This window comes from Dermacentor variabilis, chromosome 8 (genome assembly GCF_050947875.1).
Source record: "Dermacentor variabilis isolate Ectoservices chromosome 8, ASM5094787v1, whole genome shotgun sequence".
Taxonomy (NCBI): domain Eukaryota; kingdom Metazoa; phylum Arthropoda; class Arachnida; order Ixodida; family Ixodidae; genus Dermacentor; species Dermacentor variabilis.
The window spans coordinates 144,841,684-144,858,940 of record NC_134575.1 but is presented as its reverse complement, the minus strand read 5'-3'; the positions used below and the strand labels follow the sequence as shown (position 1 = coordinate 144,858,940).

The following is a 17,257-nucleotide window of genomic DNA, read 5'->3' as shown; positions in this document are numbered from 1 at the left end:
AGCAGCACGATACAGGTGCAGTCGTAAACAGCTCATTCTCGCCATCGGCAATACCATGCTGAATACGCCGGTTCTCGTCCGATCCCCGAAGCTAAGCAGCATTGGGCTCGGTGAGTACTTGGGAGGGAGACCGCCTGGGAACACCGAGTGCTAATGGCACCGTTCTTTTTGCTTTTTTATTGCGTGCTTCTGTGACGTCTTGTTTTTTTTTTTTTTTTTTTGATTTGCACAACGTGTGGGTGGTTGCATTTACTGTAACTTACGTTGAACTGGAACCTGCTAGTAGAGCCAACGCCGAAGTGTAACACCAACAATATTCAGGCCACTACACGATATTGTACGCGGAATGATGACGGTGGTAAGCGGTATACGTAATGATGCAAAACTTAGTCGCTCAAGCTTCTAATCCCTTACTTATCACACCCGCATACAGCTCAATGACAACGCATCAATAAAGTGGCACCTTGTGGGCTGCAACGCGCGCAAAATGTGGCGCTCGCCCTCTTGTTTTTGTGAGCACTAGCACGCACGCATGCAGCGAACAACCACAAACGGAGTGATCAACGTACACGACGCATGCGTGTATTGTTCACGGAAAGACTGCCGCGTACGTGCTGTATGCTGTAGCAATACATTCGGCGACTGCACAACATAGCAGCACGATACAGGTGCAGTCGTAAACAGCACATTCTCGCCATCGGCCATACCATGCTGAATACGCCGGTTCTCGTCCGATCCCCGAAGCTAAGCAGCATTGGGCTCGGTCAGTACTTGGGAGGGAGACCACCTGGGAACACCGAGTGCTGATGGCACCGTTCTTTTTGCTTTTTATTGCGTGCTTCTGTGACGTCTTGTTTTTTTTTTTTTCATTTGCACAACGTGTGGGTGGTTGCATTTACTGTAACTTACGCTCAACTGGAGCCTGCTGGTAGAGCCAACGCCGAAGTGTAACACCAACAATATTCAGGCCACTACACGATATTGTACGCGAAATGATGACGGTGGTAAGCGGTATACGTAATGATGCAAAATTCAGTCGCACAAGCTTCTAACCGCTTACTTATCACACCCGCATACAGCTCAATGACAACGCATCAATAAAGTGGCACCTTGAGGGCTGCAACGCGCGCGAAATGTGGTGCTCGCCCTCTTGTTTTTGTGAGCACTAGCACGCACGCATGCAGCGAACAACCACAAACGGAGTGATCAACGTACACGACGCGTGCGTGTATTGTTCACGGAAAGACTGCCGCGTACGTGCTGTATGCTGTAGCAATACATTCGGAGACTGCACAACATAGCAGCACGATACAGGTGCAGTCGTAAACAGCCCATTCTCGCGATTGGCCATACCATGCTGAATACGCGGTTCTCGTCCGATCCCCGAAGCTAAGCAGCATTGGGCTCGGTCAGTACTTGGGAGGGAGACCACCTGGGAACACCGAGTGCTGATGGCACCGTTCTTTTTGCTTTTTATTGCGTGCTTCTGTGACGTCTTGTTTTTTTTTTTTCATTTGCACCATTTGGGGGTGGTTGCATTTACTGTAACTTACGTTCAACTGGAGCCTGCTGGTAGAGCCAACGCCGAAGTGTAACACCAACAATATTCAGGCCACTACGCGATGTTGTACGCGGAATGATGACGGTGGTAAGCGGTATACGCAATGATGCAAAATTTAGTCGCACAAGCTTCTAACCGCTTACTTATCACACCCGCATACAGCTCAATGACAACGCATCAATAAAGTGGCACCTTGTGGGCTGCAACGCGCGCAAAATGTGGCGCTCGCCCTCTTGTTTTTGTGAGCACTAGCACGCACGCATGCAGCGAACAACCACAAACGGAGTGATCAACGTACACGACGCGTGCGTGTATTGTTCACGGAAAGACTGCCGCGTACGTGCTGTATCCTGTAGCAATACATTCGGCGACTGCACAACATAGCAGCACGATACAGGTGCAGTCGTAAACAGCACATTCTCGCCATCGGCCATACCATGCTGAATACGCCGGTTCTCGTCCGAATCCCCGAAGCTAAGCAGCATTGGGCTCGGTCAGTACTTGGGAGAGAGACCACCTGGGAACACCGAGTGCTGATGGCACCGTTCTTTTTGCTTTTTTATTGCGTGCTTCTGTGACGTCTTGTTTTTTTTTTCATTTGCACAACGTGGTGGTCGTTGCATTTACTGTAACTTACGTTCAACTGGAGCCTGCTGGTAGAGCCAACGCCGAAGTGTTACACCAACAATATTCACGCCACTACACGATATTGTACGCGGAATGATGACGGTGGTAAGCGGTATACGTAATGATGCAAAATTTAGTCGCGCAAGCTTCTAACCGCTTACTTATCACACCCGCATACAGCTCAATGTCAACGCATCAATAAAGTGGCACCTTGTGGGCTGCAACGCGCACAAAATGTGGCGCTCGCCCTCTTGTTTTTGTGAGCACTAGCACGCACGCATGCAGCGAACAACCACAAACGGAGTGATCAACGTACACGACGCGTGCGTGTATTGTTCACGGAAAGACTGCCGCGTACGTGCTGTATGCTGTAGCAATACATTCGGCGACTGCACAACATAGCAACGCGATACAGGTGCAGTCGTAAACAGCACATTCTCGCCATCGGCCATACCATGCTCAATACGCCGGTTCTCGTCCGATCCCCGAAGCTAAGCAGCATTGGGCTCGATCAGTACTTGGGAGGGAGACCACCTTTGAACACCGAGTGCTGATGGCACAGTTCTTTTTGCTTTTTTATTGCGTGCTTCTGTGACGTCTTGTTTTTTTTTTTCATTTGCACAACGTGTGGGTGGTTGCATTTTTTGTAACTTACGTTCAACTGGAGCCTGCTGGTAGAGCCAACGCCGAAGTGTAACACCAACAATATTCAGGCCACTACACGATATTGTACGCGAAATGATGACGGTGGTAAGCGGTATACGTAATGATGCAAAATTTAGTCGCACAAGCTTCTAACCGCTTACTTATCACACCCGCATACAGCTCAATGACAACGCATCAATAAAGTGGCACCTTGAGGGCTGCAACGCGCGCCAAATGTGGTGTTCGCCCTCTTGTTTTTGTGAGCACTAGCACGCACGCATGCATCGGACAACCACAAACGGAGTGATCAACGTACACGACGCGTGCGTGTATTGTTCACGGAAAGACTGCCGCGTACGTGCTGTATGCTGTAGCAATACATTCGGCGACTGCACAACATAGCAGCACGATACAGGTGCAGTCGTAAACAGCACATTCTCGCCATCGGCCATACCATGCTGAATACGCCGGTTCTCGTCCGATCCCCGAAGCTAAGCAGCATTGGGCTCGGTCAGTACTTGGGAGAGAGACCACCTGGGAACACCGAGTGCTGATGGCACCGTTCTTTTTGCTTTTTTATTGCATGCTTCTGTGACGTCTTGTTTTTTTTTCATTTGCACAACGTGGTGGTGGTTGCATTTACTGTAACTTACGTTCAACTGGAGCCTGCTGGTAGGGCCAACGCCGAAGTGTTACACCAACAATTTTCACGCCACTACACGATATTGTACGCGGAATGATGACGGTGGTAAGCGGTATACGTAATGATGCAAAATTCAGTCGCACAAGCTTCTAACCGCTTACTTATCACACCCACATAAAGCTCAATGACAACGCATCAATAAAGTGGCACCTTGTGGGCTACAACGCGCGCAAAATGTGGCGCTCGCCCTCTAGTTTTTGTGAGCACTAGCACGCACGCATGCAGCGAACAACCACAAACGGAGTGATCAACGTACACGACGCGTGCGTGTATTGTTCACGGAAAGACTGCCGCGTACGTGTTGTATGCTGTAGCAATACATTCGGCGACTGCACAACATAGCAGCACGATACAGGTGCAGTCGTAAACAGCACATTCTCGCCATCGGCCATACCATGCTGAATACGCCGGTTCTCGTCCGATCCCCGAAGCTAAGCAGCATTGGGCTCGGTCAGTACTTGGGAGAGAGACCACCTGGGAACACCGAGTGCTGATGGCACCGTTCTTTTTGCTTTTTTATTGCGTGCTTCTGTGACGTCTTGTTTTTTTTTCATTTGCACAACGTGTGGGTGGTTGCATTTACTGTAACTTACGTTCAACTGGAGCCTGCTGGTAGAGCCAACGCCGAAGTGTTACACCAACAATATTCAGGCCGCTACACGATATTGTACGCGGAATGATGACGGTGGTAAGCGGTATACGTAATGATGCAAAATTTAGTCGCACAAGCTTCTCACCGCTTACTTATCACACCCGCATACAGCTCAATGACAATGCATCAATAAAGTGCCACCTTGTGGGCTGCAACGCGCGCAAAATGTGGCGCTCGCCCTCTTGTTCTTGTGAGCACTAGCACGCACGCATGCAGCGAACAACCACAAACGGAGTGATCAACGTACACGACGCGTGCGTGTATTGTTCACGGAAAGACTGCCGCGTACGTGCTGTATGCTGTAGCAATACATTCGGCGACTGCACAACATAGCAGCGCGATACAGGTGCAGTCGTAAACAGCACATTCTCGCCATCGGCCATACCATGCTCAATACGCCGGTTCTCGTCCGATCCCCGAAGCTAAGCAGCATTGTGCTCGATCAGTACTTGGGAGGGAGACCACCTTTGAACACCGAGTGCTGATGGCACAGTTCTTTTTGCTTTTTTATTGCGTGCTTCTGTGACGTCTTGTTTTTTTTTTTTTCATTTGCACAACGTGTGGGTGGTTGCATTTACTGTAACTTACGTTCAACTGGAGCCTGCTGGTAGAGCCAACGCCGAAGTGTAACACCAACAATATTCAGGCCACTACGCGATATTGTACGCGGAATGATGACGGTGGTAAGCGGTATACGCAATGATGCAAAATTTAGTCGCACAAGCTTCTAACCGCTTACTTATCACACCCGCATACAGCTCAATGACAACGCATCAATAAAGTGGCACCTTGTGGGCTGCAACGCGCGCAAAATGTGGCGCTCGCCCTCTTGTTTTTGTGAGCACTAGCACGCACGCATGCAGCGAACAACCACAAACGGAGTGATCAACGTACACGACGCGTGCGTGTATTGTTCACGGAAAGACTGCCGCGTACGTGCTGTATGCTGTAGCAATACATTCGGCGACTGCACAACATAGCAGCACGATACAGGTGCAGTCGTAAACAGCACATTCTCGCCATCGGCCATACCATGCTGAATACGCCGGTTCTCGTCCGAATCCCCGAAGCTAAGCAGCATTGGGCTCGGTCAGTACTTGGGAGAGAGACCACCTGGGAACACCGAGTGCTGATGGCACCGTTCTTTTTGCTTTTTTATTGCGTGCTTCTGTGACGTCTTGTTTTTTTTTTTCATTTGCACAACGTGGTGGTGGTTGCATTTACTGTAACTTACGTTCAACTGGAGCCTGCTGGTAGAGCCAACGCCGAAGTGTTACACCAACAATATTCACGCCACTACACGATATTGTACGCGGAATGATGACGGTGGTAAGCGGTATACGTAATGATGCAAAATTTAGTCGCGCAAGCTTCTAACCGCTTACTTATCACACCCGCATACAGCTCAATGTCAACGCATCAATAAAGTGGCACCTTGTGGGCTGCAACGCGCACAAAATGTGGCGCTCGCCCTCTTGTTTTTGTGAGCACTAGCACGCACGCATGCAGCGAACAACCACAAACGGAGTGATCAACGTACACGACGCGTGCGTGTATTGTTCACGGAAAGACTGCCGCGTACGTGCTGTATGCTGTAGCAATACATTCGGCGACTGCACAACATAGCAGCGCGATACAGGTGCAGTCGTAAACAGCACATTCTCGCCATCGGCCATACCATGCTCAATACGCCGGTTCTCGTCCGATCCCCGAAGCTAAGCAGCATTGGGCTCGATCAGTACTTGGGAGGGAGACCACCTTTGAACACCGAGTGCTGATGGCACAGTTCTTTTTGCTTTTTTATTGCGTGCTTCTGTGACGTCTTGTTTTTTTTTTTTCATTTGCACAACGTGTGGGTGGTTGCATTTTTTGTAACTTACGTTCAACTGGAGCCTGCTGGTAGAGCCAACGCCGAAGTGTAACACCAACAATATTCAGGCCACTACACGATATTGTACGCGAAATGATGACGGTGGTAAGCGGTATACGTAATGATGCAAAATTTAGTCGCACAAGCTTCTAACCGCTTACTTATCACACCCGCATACAGCTCAATGACAACGCATCAATAAAGTGGCACCTTGAGGGCTGCAACGCGCGCCAAATGTGGTGTTCGCCCTCTTGTTTTTGTGAGCACTAGCACGCACGCATGCATCGGACAACCACAAACGGAGTGATCAACGTACACGACGCGTGCGTGTATTGTTCACGGAAAGACTGCCGCGTACGTGCTGTATGCTGTAGCAATACATTCGGCGACTGCACAACATAGCAGCACGATACAGGTGCAGTCGTAAACAGCACATTCTCGCCATCGGCCATACCATGCTGAATACGCCGGTTCTCGTCCGATCCCCGAAGCTAAGCAGCATTGGGCTCGGTCAGTACTTGGGAGAGAGACCACCTGGGAACACCGAGTGCTGATGGCACCGTTCTTTTTGCTTTTTTATTGCATGCTTCTGTGACGTCTTGTTTTTTTTTCATTTGCACAACGTGGTGGTGGTTGCATTTACTGTAACTTACGTTCAACTGGAGCCTGCTGGTAGGGCCAACGCCGAAGTGTTACACCAACAATATTCAGGCCGCTACACGATATTGTACGCGGAATGATGACGGTGGTAAGCGGTATACGTAATGATGCAAAATTTAGTCTCACAAGCTTCTCACCACTTACTTATCACACCCGCATACAGCTCAATGACAATGCATCAATAAAGTGCCACCTTGTGGGCTGCAACGCGCGCAAAATGTGGCGCTCGCCCTCTTGTTCTTGTGAGCACTAGCACGCACGCATGCAGCGAACAACCACAAACGGAGTGATCAACGTACACGACGCGTGCGTGTATTGTTCACGGAAAGACTGCCGCGTACGTGCTGTATGCTGTAGCAATACATTCGGCGACTGCACAACATAGCAGCGCGATACAGGTGCAGTCGTAAACAGCACATTCTCGCCATCGGCCATACCATGCTCAATACGCCGGTTCTCGTCCGATCCCCGAAGCTAAGCAGCATTGGGCTCGATCAGTACTTGGGAGGGAGACCACCTTTGAACACCGAGTGCTGATGGCACAGTTCTTTTTGCTTTTTTATTGCGTGCTTCTGTGACGTCTTGTTTTTTTTTTTCATTTGCACAACGTGTGGGTGGTTGCATTTACTGTAACTTACGTTCAACTGGAGCCTGCTGGTAGAGCCAACGCCGAAGTGTAACACCAACAATATTCAGGCCACTACACGATATTGTACGCGAAATGATGACGGTGGTAAGCGGTATACGTAATGATGCAAAATTTAGTCGCACAAGCTTCTAACCGCTTACTTATCACACCCGCATACAGCTCAATGACAACGCATCAATAAAGTGGCACCTTGAGGGCTGCAACGCGCGCCAAATGTGGTGTTCGCCCTCTTGTTTTTGTGAGCACTAGCACGCACGCATGCATCGGACAACCACAAACGGAGTGATCAACGTACACGACGCGTGCGTGTATTGTTCACGGAAAGACTGCCGCGTACGTGCTGTATGCTGTAGCAATACATTCGGCGACTGCACAACATAGCAGCACGATACAGGTGCAGTCGTAAACAGCACATTCTCGCCATCGGCCATACCATGCTGAATACGCCGGTTCTCGTCCGATCCCCGAAGCTAAGCAGCATTGGGCTCGGTCAGTACTTGGGAGAGAGACCACCTGGGAACACCGAGTGCTGATGGCACCGTTCTTTTTGCTTTTTTATTGCATGCTTCTGTGACGTCTTGTTTTTTTTTCATTTGCACAACGTGGTGGTGGTTGCATTTACTGTAACTTACGTTCAACTGGAGCCTGCTGGTAGGGCCAACGCCGAAGTGTTACACCAACAATTTTCACGCCACTACACGATATTGTACGCGGAATGATGACGGTGGTAAGCGGTATACGTAATGATGCAAAATTCAGTCGCACAAGCTTCTAACCGCTTACTTATCACACCCACATAAAGCTCAATGACAACGCATCAATAAAGTGGCACCTTGTGGGCTACAACGCGCGCAAAATGTGGCGCTCGCCCTCTAGTTTTTGTGAGCACTAGCACGCACGCATGCAGCGAACAACCACAAACGGAGTGATCAACGTACACGACGCGTGCGTGTATTGTTCACGGAAAGACTGCCGCGTACGTGTTGTATGCTGTAGCAATACATTCGGCGACTGCACAACATAGCAGCACGATACAGGTGCAGTCGTAAACAGCACATTCTCGCCATCGGCCATACCATGCTGAATACGCCGGTTCTCGTCCGATCCCCGAAGCTAAGCAGCATTGGGCTCGGTCAGTACTTGGGAGAGAGACCACCTGGGAACACCGAGTGCTGATGGCACCGTTCTTTTTGCTTTTTTATTGCGTGCTTCTGTGACGTCTTGTTTTTTTTCATTTGCACAACGTGTGGGTGGTTGCATTTACTGTAACTTACGTTCAACTGGAGCCTGCTGGTAGAGCCAACGCCGAAGTGTTACACCAACAATATTCAGGCCGCTACACGATATTGTACGCGGAATGATGACGGTGGTAAGCGGTATACGTAATGATGCAAAATTTAGTCGCACAAGCTTCTCACCGCTTACTTATCACACCCGCATACAGCTCAATGACAATGCATCAATAAAGTGCCACCTTGTGGGCTGCAACGCGCGCAAAATGTGGCGCTCGCCCTCTTGTTCTTGTGAGCACTAGCACGCACGCATGCAGCGAACAACCACAAACGGAGTGATCAACGTACACGACGCGTGCGTGTATTGTTCACGGAAAGACTGCCGCGTACGTGCTGTATGCTGTAGCAATACATTCGGCGACTGCACAACATAGCAGCGCGATACAGGTGCAGTCGTAAACAGCACATTCTCGCCATCGGCCATACCATGCTCAATACGCCGGTTCTCGTCCGATCCCCGAAGCTAAGCAGCATTGGGCTCGATCAGTACTTGGGAGGGAGACCACCTTTGAACACCGAGTGCTGATGGCACAGTTCTTTTTGCTTTTTTATTGCGTGCTTCTGTGACGTCTTGTTTTTTTTTTTCATTTGCACAACGTGTGGGTGTTTGCATTTACTGTAACTTACGTTCAACTGGAGCCTGCTGGTAGAGCCAACGCCGAAGTGTAACACCAACAATATTCAGGCCACTACACGATATTGTACGCGAAATGATGACGGTGGTAAGCGGTATACGTAATGATGCAAAATTTAGTCGCACAAGCTTCTAACCGCTTACTTATCACACCCGCATACAGCTCAATGACAACGCATCAATAAAGTGGCACCTTGAGGGCTGCAACGCGCGCCAAATGTGGTGCTCGCCCTCTTGTTTTTGTGAGCACTAGCACGCACGCATGCATCGGACAACCACAAACGGAGTGATCAACGTACACGACGCGTGCGTGTATTGTTCACGGAAAGACTGCCGCGTACGTGCTGTATGCTGTAGCAATACATTCGGCGACTGCACAACATAGCAGCACGATACAGGTGCAGTCGTAAACAGCACATTCTCGCCATCGGCCATACCATGCTGAATACGCCGGTTCTCGTCCGATCCCCGAAGCTAAGCAGCATTGGGCTCGGTCAGTACTTGGGAGAGAGACCACCTGGGAACACCGAGTGCAGATGGCACCGTTCTTTTTGCTTTTTTATTGCATGCTTCTGTGACGTCTTGTTTTTTTTTTCATTTGCACAACGTGGTGGTGGTTGCATTTACTGTAACTTACGTTCAACTGGAGCCTGCTGGTAGGGCCAACGCCGAAGTGTTACACCAACAATTTTCACGCCACTACACGATATTGTACGCGGAATGATGACGGTGGTAAGCGGTATACGTAATGATGCAAAATTCAGTCGCACAAGCTTCTAACCGCTTACTTATCACACCCACATAAAGCTCAATGACAACGCATCAATACAGTGGCACCTTGTGGGCTACAACGCGCGCAAAATGTGGCGCTCGCCCTCTAGTTTTTGTGAGCACTAGCACGCACGCATGCAGCGAACAACCACAAACGGAGTGATCAACGTACACGACGCGTGCGTGTATTGTTCACGGAAAGACTGCCGCGTACGTGTTGTATGCTGTAGCAATACAGTCGGCGACTGCACAACATAGCAGCACGATACAGGTGCAGTCGTAAACAGCACATTCTCGCCATCGGCCATACCATGCTGAATACGCCGGTTCTCGTCCGATCCCCGAAGCTAAGCAGCATTGGGCTCGGTCAGTACTTGGGAGAGAGACCACCTGGGAACACCGAGTGCTGATGGCACCGTTCTTTTTGCTTTTTTATTGCGTGCTTCTGTGACGTCTTGTTTTTTTTTCATTTGCACAACGTGTGGGTGGTTGCATTTACTGTAACTTACGTTCAACTGGAGCCTGCTGGTAGAGCCAACGCCGAAGTGTTACACCAACAATATTCAGGCCGCTACACGATATTGTACGCGGAATGATGACGGTGGTAAGCGGTATACGTAATGATGCAAAATTTAGTCGCACAAGCTTCTAACCGCTTACTTATCACACCCGCATACAGCTCAATGACAACGCATCAATAAAGTGGCACCTTGTGGGCTGCAACGCGCGCAAAATGTGGCGCTCGCCCTCTTGTTTTTGTGAGCACTAGCACGCACGCATGCATCGGACAACCACAAACGGAGTGATCAACGTACACGACGCGTGCGTGTATTGTTCACGGAAAGACTGCCGCGTACGTGCTGTATGCTGTAGCAATACATTCGGCGACTGCACAACATAGCAGCACGATACAGGTGCAGTCGTAAACAGCACATTCTCGCCATCGGCCATACCATGCTGAATACGCCGGTTCTCGTCCGATCCCCGAAGCTAAGCAGCATTGGGCTCGGTTAGTACTTGGGAGGGAGACCACCTGGGAACACCGAGTGCTGATGGCACCGTTCTTTTTGCTTTTTTATTGCGTGCTTCTGTGACGTCTTGTTTTTTTTTTTCATTTGCACAACGTGTGGGTGGTTGCATTTACTGTAACTTACGTTCAACTGGAGCCTGCTGGTAGAGCCAACGCCGAAGTGTAACACCAACAATATTCAGGCCACTACACGATATTGTACGTGGAATGATGACGGTGGTAAGCGGTATACGTAATGATGCAAAATTTAGTCGCACAAGCTTCTAACCGCTTACTTATCACACCCGCATACAGCTCAATGACAACGCATCAATAAAGTGGCACCTTGTGGGCTGCAACGCGCGCAAAATGTGGCGCTCGCCCTCTTGTTTTTGTGAGCACTAGCACGCACGCATGCAGCGAACAACCACAAACGGAGTGATCAACGTACACGACGCGTGCGTGTATTGTTCACGGAAAGACTGCCGCGTACGTGCTGTATGCTGTAGCAATACATTCGGCGACTGCACAACATAGCAGCACGATACAGGTGCAGTCGTAAACAGCACATTCTCGCCATCGGCCATACCATGCTGAATACGCCGGTTCTCGTCCGATCCCCGAAGCTAAGCAGCATTGGGCTCGGTTAGTACTTGGGAGGGAGACCACCTGGGAACACCGAGTGCTGATGGCACCGTTCTTATTGTTTTTTATTGCGTGCTTCTGTGACGTCTTGTTTTTTTTTCATTTGCACAACATGTGGGTGGTTGCATTTACTGTAACTTACGTTCAACTGGAGCCTGCTGGTAGAGCCAACGCCGAAGTGTAACACAAACAATATTCAGGCCACTACACGATATTGTACGCGGAATGATGACGGTGGTAAGCGTTATACGTAATGATGCAAAATTTAGTCGCACAAGCTTCTAACCGCTTACTTATCACACCCGCATACAGCTCAATGACAACGCATCAAAAAAGTGGCACCATGTGGGCTGCAACGCGCGCAAAATGTGGCGCTCGCCCTCTTGTTTTTGTGAGCACTAGCACGCACGCATGCAGCGAACAACCACAAACGGAGTGATCAACGTACACGACGCGCGCGTGTATTGTTCACGGAAAGACTGCCGCGTACGTGCTGTATGCTGTAGCAATACATTCGGCGACTGCACAACATAGCAGCACGATACAGGTGCAGTCGTAAACAGCACATTCTCGCCATCGGCCATACCATGCTGAATACGCCGGTTCTCGTCCGATCCCCGAAGCTAAGCAGCATTGGGCTCGGTTAGTACTTGGGAGGGAGACCACCTGGGAACACCGAGTGCTGATGGCACCGTTCTTATTGTTTTTTATTGCGTGCTTCTGTGACGTCTTGTTTTTTTTTTTCATTTGCACAACATGTGGGTGGTTGCATTTACTGTAACTTACGTTCAACTGGAGCCTGGTGGTAGAGCCAACGCCGAAGTGTAACACAAACAATATTCAGGCCACTACACGATATTGTACGCGGAATGATGACGGTGGTAAGCGTTATACGTAATGATGCACAATTTAGTCGCACAAGCTTCTAACCGCTTACTTATCACACCCGCATACAGCTCAATGACAACGCATCAATAAAGTGGCACCTTGTGGGCTGCAACGCGCGCAAAATGTGGCGCTCGCCCTCTTGTTTTTGTGAGCACTAGCGCGCACGCATGCAGCGAACAACCACAAACGGAGTGATCAACGTACACGACGCGTGCGTGTATTGTTCACGGAAAGACTGCCGCGTACGTGCTGTATGCTGTAGCAATACATTCGGCGACTGCACAACATAGCAGCACGATACAAGTGCAGTCGTAAACAGCACATTCTTGCCATCGGCCATATTATGCTGAATACGCCGGTTCTCGTCCGATCCCCGAAGCTAAGCAGCATTGGGCTCGGTCAGTACTTGGGAGGGAGACCACCTGGGAACACCGAATGCTGATGGCACCGTTCTTTTTGCTTTTTTATTGCGTGCTTCTGTGACGTCTTGTTTTTTTTTATTTGCACAACGTGTGGGTGGTTGCATTTACTGTAACTTACGTTCAACTGGAGCCTGCTGGTATAGCCAACGCCGAAGTGTAACACCAACAATATTCAGGCCACTACACGATATTGTACGCGGAATGATGACGGTGGTAAGCGGTATACGTAATGATGCAAAATTTAGTCGCACAAGCTTCTAACCGCTTACTTATCACACCCGTATACAGCTCAATGACAACGCATCAATAAAGTGGCACCTTGTGGGCTGCAACGCGCGCAAAATGTGGCGCTCGCCCTCTTGTTTTTGTGAGCACTAGCACGCACGCATGCAGCGAACAACCACAAACGGAGTGATCAACGTACACGACGCGTGCGTGTATTGTTCACGGAAAGACTGCCGCGTACGTGCTGTATGCTGTAGCAATACATTCGGCGACTGCACAACATAGCAGCACGATACAGGCGCAGTCGTAAACAGCACATTCTCGCCATCGGCCATACCATGCTGAATACGCCGGTTCTCGTCCGATCCCCGAAGCTAAGCAGCATTGGGCTCGGTCAGTACTTGGGAGGGAGACCAGTTGGGAACACCGAGTGCTGATGGCACCGTTCTTTTTGCTTTTTTATTGCGTGCTTCTGTGACGTCTTGTTTTGTTTTTTTTTTCATTTGCACAACGTGCGGGTGGTTGCATTTACTGTAACTTACGTTCAACTGGAGCCTGCTGGTAGAGCCAACGCCGAAGTGTAACACCAACAATATTCAGGCCACTACACGATATTGTACGCGGAATGATGACGGTGGTAAGCGGTATACGTAATGATGCAAAATTTAGTCGCACAAGCTTCTAACCGCTTACTTATCACACCCGCATACAGCTCAATGACAACCCATCAATAAAGTGGCACCTTGTGGGCTGCAACGCGCGCAAAATGTGGCGCTCGCCCTCTTGTTTTTGTGAGCACTAGCACGCACGCATGCAGCGAACAACCACAAACGGAGTGATCAACGTACACGACGCGTGCGTGTATTGTTCACGGAAAGACTGCCGCGTACGTACTGTATGCTGTAGCAATACATTCGGCGACTGCACAACATAGCAGCACCATACAGGTGCAGTCGTAAACAGCACATACTCGCCATCGGCCATACCATGCTGAATACGCCGGTTCTCGTCCGATCCCCGAAGCTAAGCACCATTGGGCTCGGTCAGTACTTGGGAGGGAGACCACCTGGGAACACCGAGTGCTGATGGCACCGTTCTTTTTGCTTTTTTATTGCGTGCTTCTGTGACGTCTTGTTTTTTTTTTTTCATTTGCACAACGTGTGGGTGGTTGCATTTACTGTAACTTACGTTCAAATGGAGCCTGCTGGTAGAGCCAACGCCGAAGTGTAACACCAACAATATTCAGGCCACTACACGATATTGTACGTGGAATGATGACGGTGGTAAGCGGTATACGTAATGATGCAAAATTTAGTCGCACAAGCTTCTAACCGCTTACCTATCACACCCGCATACAGCTCAATGACAATGCATCAATAAAGTGGCACCTTGTGGGCTGCAACGCGCGCAAAATGTGGCGCTTGCCCTCTTGTTTTTGTGAGCACTAGCACGCACGCATGCAGCGAACAACCACAAACGGAGTGATCAACGTAACCGACGCGTGCGTGTATTGTTCACGGAAAGACTGCCGCGTACGTGCTGTATGCTGTAACAATACATTCGGCGACTGGACAACATAGCAGCACGATACAGGTGCAGTCGTAAACAGCTCATTCTCGCCATCGGCAATACCATGCTGAATACGCCGGTTCTCGTCCGATCCCCGAAGCTAAGCAGCATTGGGCTCGGTGAGTACTTGGGAGGGAGACCGCCTGGGAACACCGAGTGCTAATGGCACCGTTCTTTTTGCTTTTTTATTGCGTGCTTCTGTGACGTCTTGTTTTTTTTTTTTTTTGATTTGCACAACGTGTGGGTGGTTGCATTTACTGTAACTTACGTTCAACTGGAGCCTGCTGGTAGAGCCAACGCCGAAGTGTAACACCAACAATATGCAGGCCACTACACGATATTGTACGCGGAATGATGACGGTGGCAAGCGGTATACGTAATGATGCAAAACTTAGTCGCGCAAGCTTCTAATCGCTTACTTATCACACCCGCATACAGCTCAATGACAACGCATCAATAAAGTGGCACCTTGTGGGCTGCAACGCGCGCAAGATGTGGCGCTCGCCCTCTTGTTCTTGTGAGCACTAGCACGCACGCATGCAGCGAACAACCACAAACGGAGTGATCAACGTACACGACGCGTGCGTGTATTGTTCACGGAAAGACTGCCGCGTACGTGCTGTATGGTGTAGCAATACATTCGGCGACTGCACAACATAGCAGCACGATACAGGTGCAGTCGTAAACAGCACATTCTCGCCATCGGCCATACCATGCTGAATACGCCGGTTCTCGTCCGATCTCCGAAGCTAAGCAGCATTGGGCTCGGTCAGCACTTGGAAGGGAGACCACCTGGGAACACCGAGTGCTGATGGCACCATTCTTTTTGGTTTTTTATTGCGTGCTTCTGTGACGTCTTGTTTTTTTTTTTTCATTTGCACAACGTGTGGGTGGTTGCATTTACTGTAACTTACGTTCAACTGGAGGCTGCTGGTAGAGCCAACGCCGAAGTGTAACACCAAGAATATTCAGGCCACTACACGATATTGTACGCGGAATGATGACGGTGGTAAGCGGTATACGTAATGATGCAAAATTTAGTCGCACAAGCTTCTTGCCGCTTACTTATCACACCCGCATACAGCTCAATGACAACGCATCAATAAAGTGGCACCTTGTGGGCTGCAACGCGCGCAAAATGTGGCGCTCGCCCTCTTGTTTTTGTGAGCACTAGCACGCACGCATGCAGCGAACAACCACAAACGGAGTCATCAACGTACACGACGCGTGCGTGTATTGTTCACGGAAAGACTGCCGCGTACGTGCTGTATGCTGTAGCAATACATTCGGCGACTGCACAACATAGCACCACGATACAGGTGCAGTCGTAAACAGCCCATTCTCGCCATCGGCCATACCATGCTGAATACGCCGGTTCTCGTCCGATCCCCGAAGCTAAGCAGCATTGGGCTCGGTCAGTACTTGGCAGAGATACCACCTGGGAACACCGAGTGCTGATGGCACCGTTCTTTTTGCTTTTTTATTGCGTGCTTCTGTGACGTCTTGTTTTTTTTTTCATTTGCACAACGTGTGGGTGGTTGCATTTACTGTAACTTACGTTCAACTGGAGCCTGCTGGTAGAGCCAACGCCGAAGTGTTACACCAACAATATTCACGCCACTACACGATATTGTACGCGGAATGATGACGGTGGTAAGCGGTATACGTAATGATGCAAAATTTAGTCGCACAAGCTTCTAACCGCTTACTTATCACACCCGCATACAGCTCAATGTCAACGCATCAATAAAGTGGCACCTTGTGGGCTGCAACGCGCACAAAATGTGGCGATTGCCCTCTTGTTTTTGTGAGCACTAGCACGCACGCATGCAGCGAACAACCACAAACGGAGTGATCAACGTACACGACGCGTGCGTGTATTGTTCACGGAAAGACTGCCGCGTACGTGCTGTATGCTGTAGCAATACATTCGGCGAATGCACAACATAGCAGCACGATACAGGTGCAGTCGTAAACAGCACATTCTCGCCGTCGGCCATACCATGCTGAATACGCCGGTTCTCGTCCGATCCCCGAAGCTAAGCAGCATTGGGCTCGGTCTGTACTTGGGAGGGAGACCACCTGGGAACACCGAGTGCTGATGGCACCGTTTTTTTGCTTTTTTATTGCGTGCTTCTGTGACGTCTTGTTTTTTTTTATTTGCACAACGTGTGGGTGGTTGCATTTACTGTAACTTACGTTCAACTGGAGCCTGCTGGTATAGCCAACGCCGAAGTGTAACACCAACAATATTCAGACCGCTACACGATATTGTACGCGGAATGATGACGGTGGTAAGCGGTATACGTAATGATGCAAAATTTAGTCGCACAAGCTTCTAACCGCTTACTTATCACACCCGCATACAGCTCAATGACAACGCATCAATAAAGTGGCACCTTGTGGGCTGCAACGCGCGCAAAATGTGGCGCTCG

The 17,257-nt window shown here is 49.7% G+C and overlaps 5 non-coding genes and 22 pseudogenes across 5 annotated transcripts; all 27 read left to right on the top strand.

The window, feature by feature from the left end:
- The first annotated feature begins 40 nt into the window (after nucleotides 1-40).
- LOC142592093 (5S ribosomal RNA) lies at nucleotides 41-159 on the top strand (annotated as a pseudogene).
- A 534-nt stretch (nucleotides 160-693) lies between these two features.
- Nucleotides 694-812, top strand: LOC142591947 (5S ribosomal RNA). The gene has a single exon (XR_012830668.1). It is a non-coding gene; the product is annotated as a 5S ribosomal RNA (ribosomal RNA).
- A 527-nt stretch (nucleotides 813-1,339) lies between these two features.
- LOC142592302 (5S ribosomal RNA) lies at nucleotides 1,340-1,457 on the top strand (annotated as a pseudogene).
- Nucleotides 1,458-1,983: 526 nt separating this feature from the next.
- On the top strand, nucleotides 1,984-2,103 carry LOC142592243 (5S ribosomal RNA; annotated as a pseudogene).
- A 525-nt stretch (nucleotides 2,104-2,628) lies between these two features.
- Nucleotides 2,629-2,747, top strand: LOC142592241 (5S ribosomal RNA; annotated as a pseudogene).
- Nucleotides 2,748-3,273: 526 nt separating this feature from the next.
- LOC142592009 (5S ribosomal RNA) lies at nucleotides 3,274-3,392 on the top strand (annotated as a pseudogene).
- Nucleotides 3,393-3,916: 524 nt separating this feature from the next.
- On the top strand, nucleotides 3,917-4,035 carry LOC142592008 (5S ribosomal RNA; annotated as a pseudogene).
- A 524-nt stretch (nucleotides 4,036-4,559) lies between these two features.
- On the top strand, nucleotides 4,560-4,678 carry LOC142591690 (5S ribosomal RNA; annotated as a pseudogene).
- A 528-nt stretch (nucleotides 4,679-5,206) lies between these two features.
- Nucleotides 5,207-5,326, top strand: LOC142592242 (5S ribosomal RNA; annotated as a pseudogene).
- A 526-nt stretch (nucleotides 5,327-5,852) lies between these two features.
- On the top strand, nucleotides 5,853-5,971 carry LOC142592240 (5S ribosomal RNA; annotated as a pseudogene).
- Nucleotides 5,972-6,498: 527 nt separating this feature from the next.
- On the top strand, nucleotides 6,499-6,617 carry LOC142592007 (5S ribosomal RNA; annotated as a pseudogene).
- Nucleotides 6,618-7,141: 524 nt separating this feature from the next.
- Nucleotides 7,142-7,260, top strand: LOC142592239 (5S ribosomal RNA; annotated as a pseudogene).
- Nucleotides 7,261-7,786: 526 nt separating this feature from the next.
- LOC142592005 (5S ribosomal RNA) lies at nucleotides 7,787-7,905 on the top strand (annotated as a pseudogene).
- Nucleotides 7,906-8,429: 524 nt separating this feature from the next.
- LOC142592004 (5S ribosomal RNA) lies at nucleotides 8,430-8,548 on the top strand (annotated as a pseudogene).
- Nucleotides 8,549-9,071: 523 nt separating this feature from the next.
- Nucleotides 9,072-9,190, top strand: LOC142592238 (5S ribosomal RNA; annotated as a pseudogene).
- A 526-nt stretch (nucleotides 9,191-9,716) lies between these two features.
- LOC142592212 (5S ribosomal RNA) lies at nucleotides 9,717-9,835 on the top strand (annotated as a pseudogene).
- A 525-nt stretch (nucleotides 9,836-10,360) lies between these two features.
- LOC142592003 (5S ribosomal RNA) lies at nucleotides 10,361-10,479 on the top strand (annotated as a pseudogene).
- Nucleotides 10,480-11,003: 524 nt separating this feature from the next.
- LOC142592036 (5S ribosomal RNA) lies at nucleotides 11,004-11,122 on the top strand. The gene has a single exon (XR_012830683.1). It is a non-coding gene; the product is annotated as a 5S ribosomal RNA (ribosomal RNA).
- Nucleotides 11,123-11,648: 526 nt separating this feature from the next.
- Nucleotides 11,649-11,767, top strand: LOC142591918 (5S ribosomal RNA). The gene has a single exon (XR_012830640.1). It is a non-coding gene; the product is annotated as a 5S ribosomal RNA (ribosomal RNA).
- Nucleotides 11,768-12,290: 523 nt separating this feature from the next.
- On the top strand, nucleotides 12,291-12,409 carry LOC142591670 (5S ribosomal RNA). The gene has a single exon (XR_012830487.1). It is a non-coding gene; the product is annotated as a 5S ribosomal RNA (ribosomal RNA).
- A 525-nt stretch (nucleotides 12,410-12,934) lies between these two features.
- LOC142592255 (5S ribosomal RNA) lies at nucleotides 12,935-13,053 on the top strand (annotated as a pseudogene).
- A 523-nt stretch (nucleotides 13,054-13,576) lies between these two features.
- Nucleotides 13,577-13,695, top strand: LOC142591943 (5S ribosomal RNA). Its single transcript, XR_012830664.1, has one exon. It is a non-coding gene; the product is annotated as a 5S ribosomal RNA (ribosomal RNA).
- Nucleotides 13,696-14,225: 530 nt separating this feature from the next.
- LOC142591956 (5S ribosomal RNA) lies at nucleotides 14,226-14,344 on the top strand (annotated as a pseudogene).
- Nucleotides 14,345-14,871: 527 nt separating this feature from the next.
- Nucleotides 14,872-14,990, top strand: LOC142592092 (5S ribosomal RNA; annotated as a pseudogene).
- Nucleotides 14,991-15,520: 530 nt separating this feature from the next.
- LOC142591989 (5S ribosomal RNA) lies at nucleotides 15,521-15,639 on the top strand (annotated as a pseudogene).
- Nucleotides 15,640-16,166: 527 nt separating this feature from the next.
- On the top strand, nucleotides 16,167-16,285 carry LOC142592187 (5S ribosomal RNA; annotated as a pseudogene).
- A 525-nt stretch (nucleotides 16,286-16,810) lies between these two features.
- Nucleotides 16,811-16,929, top strand: LOC142591959 (5S ribosomal RNA; annotated as a pseudogene).
- The last annotated feature ends 328 nt before the right edge of the window (nucleotides 16,930-17,257 follow it).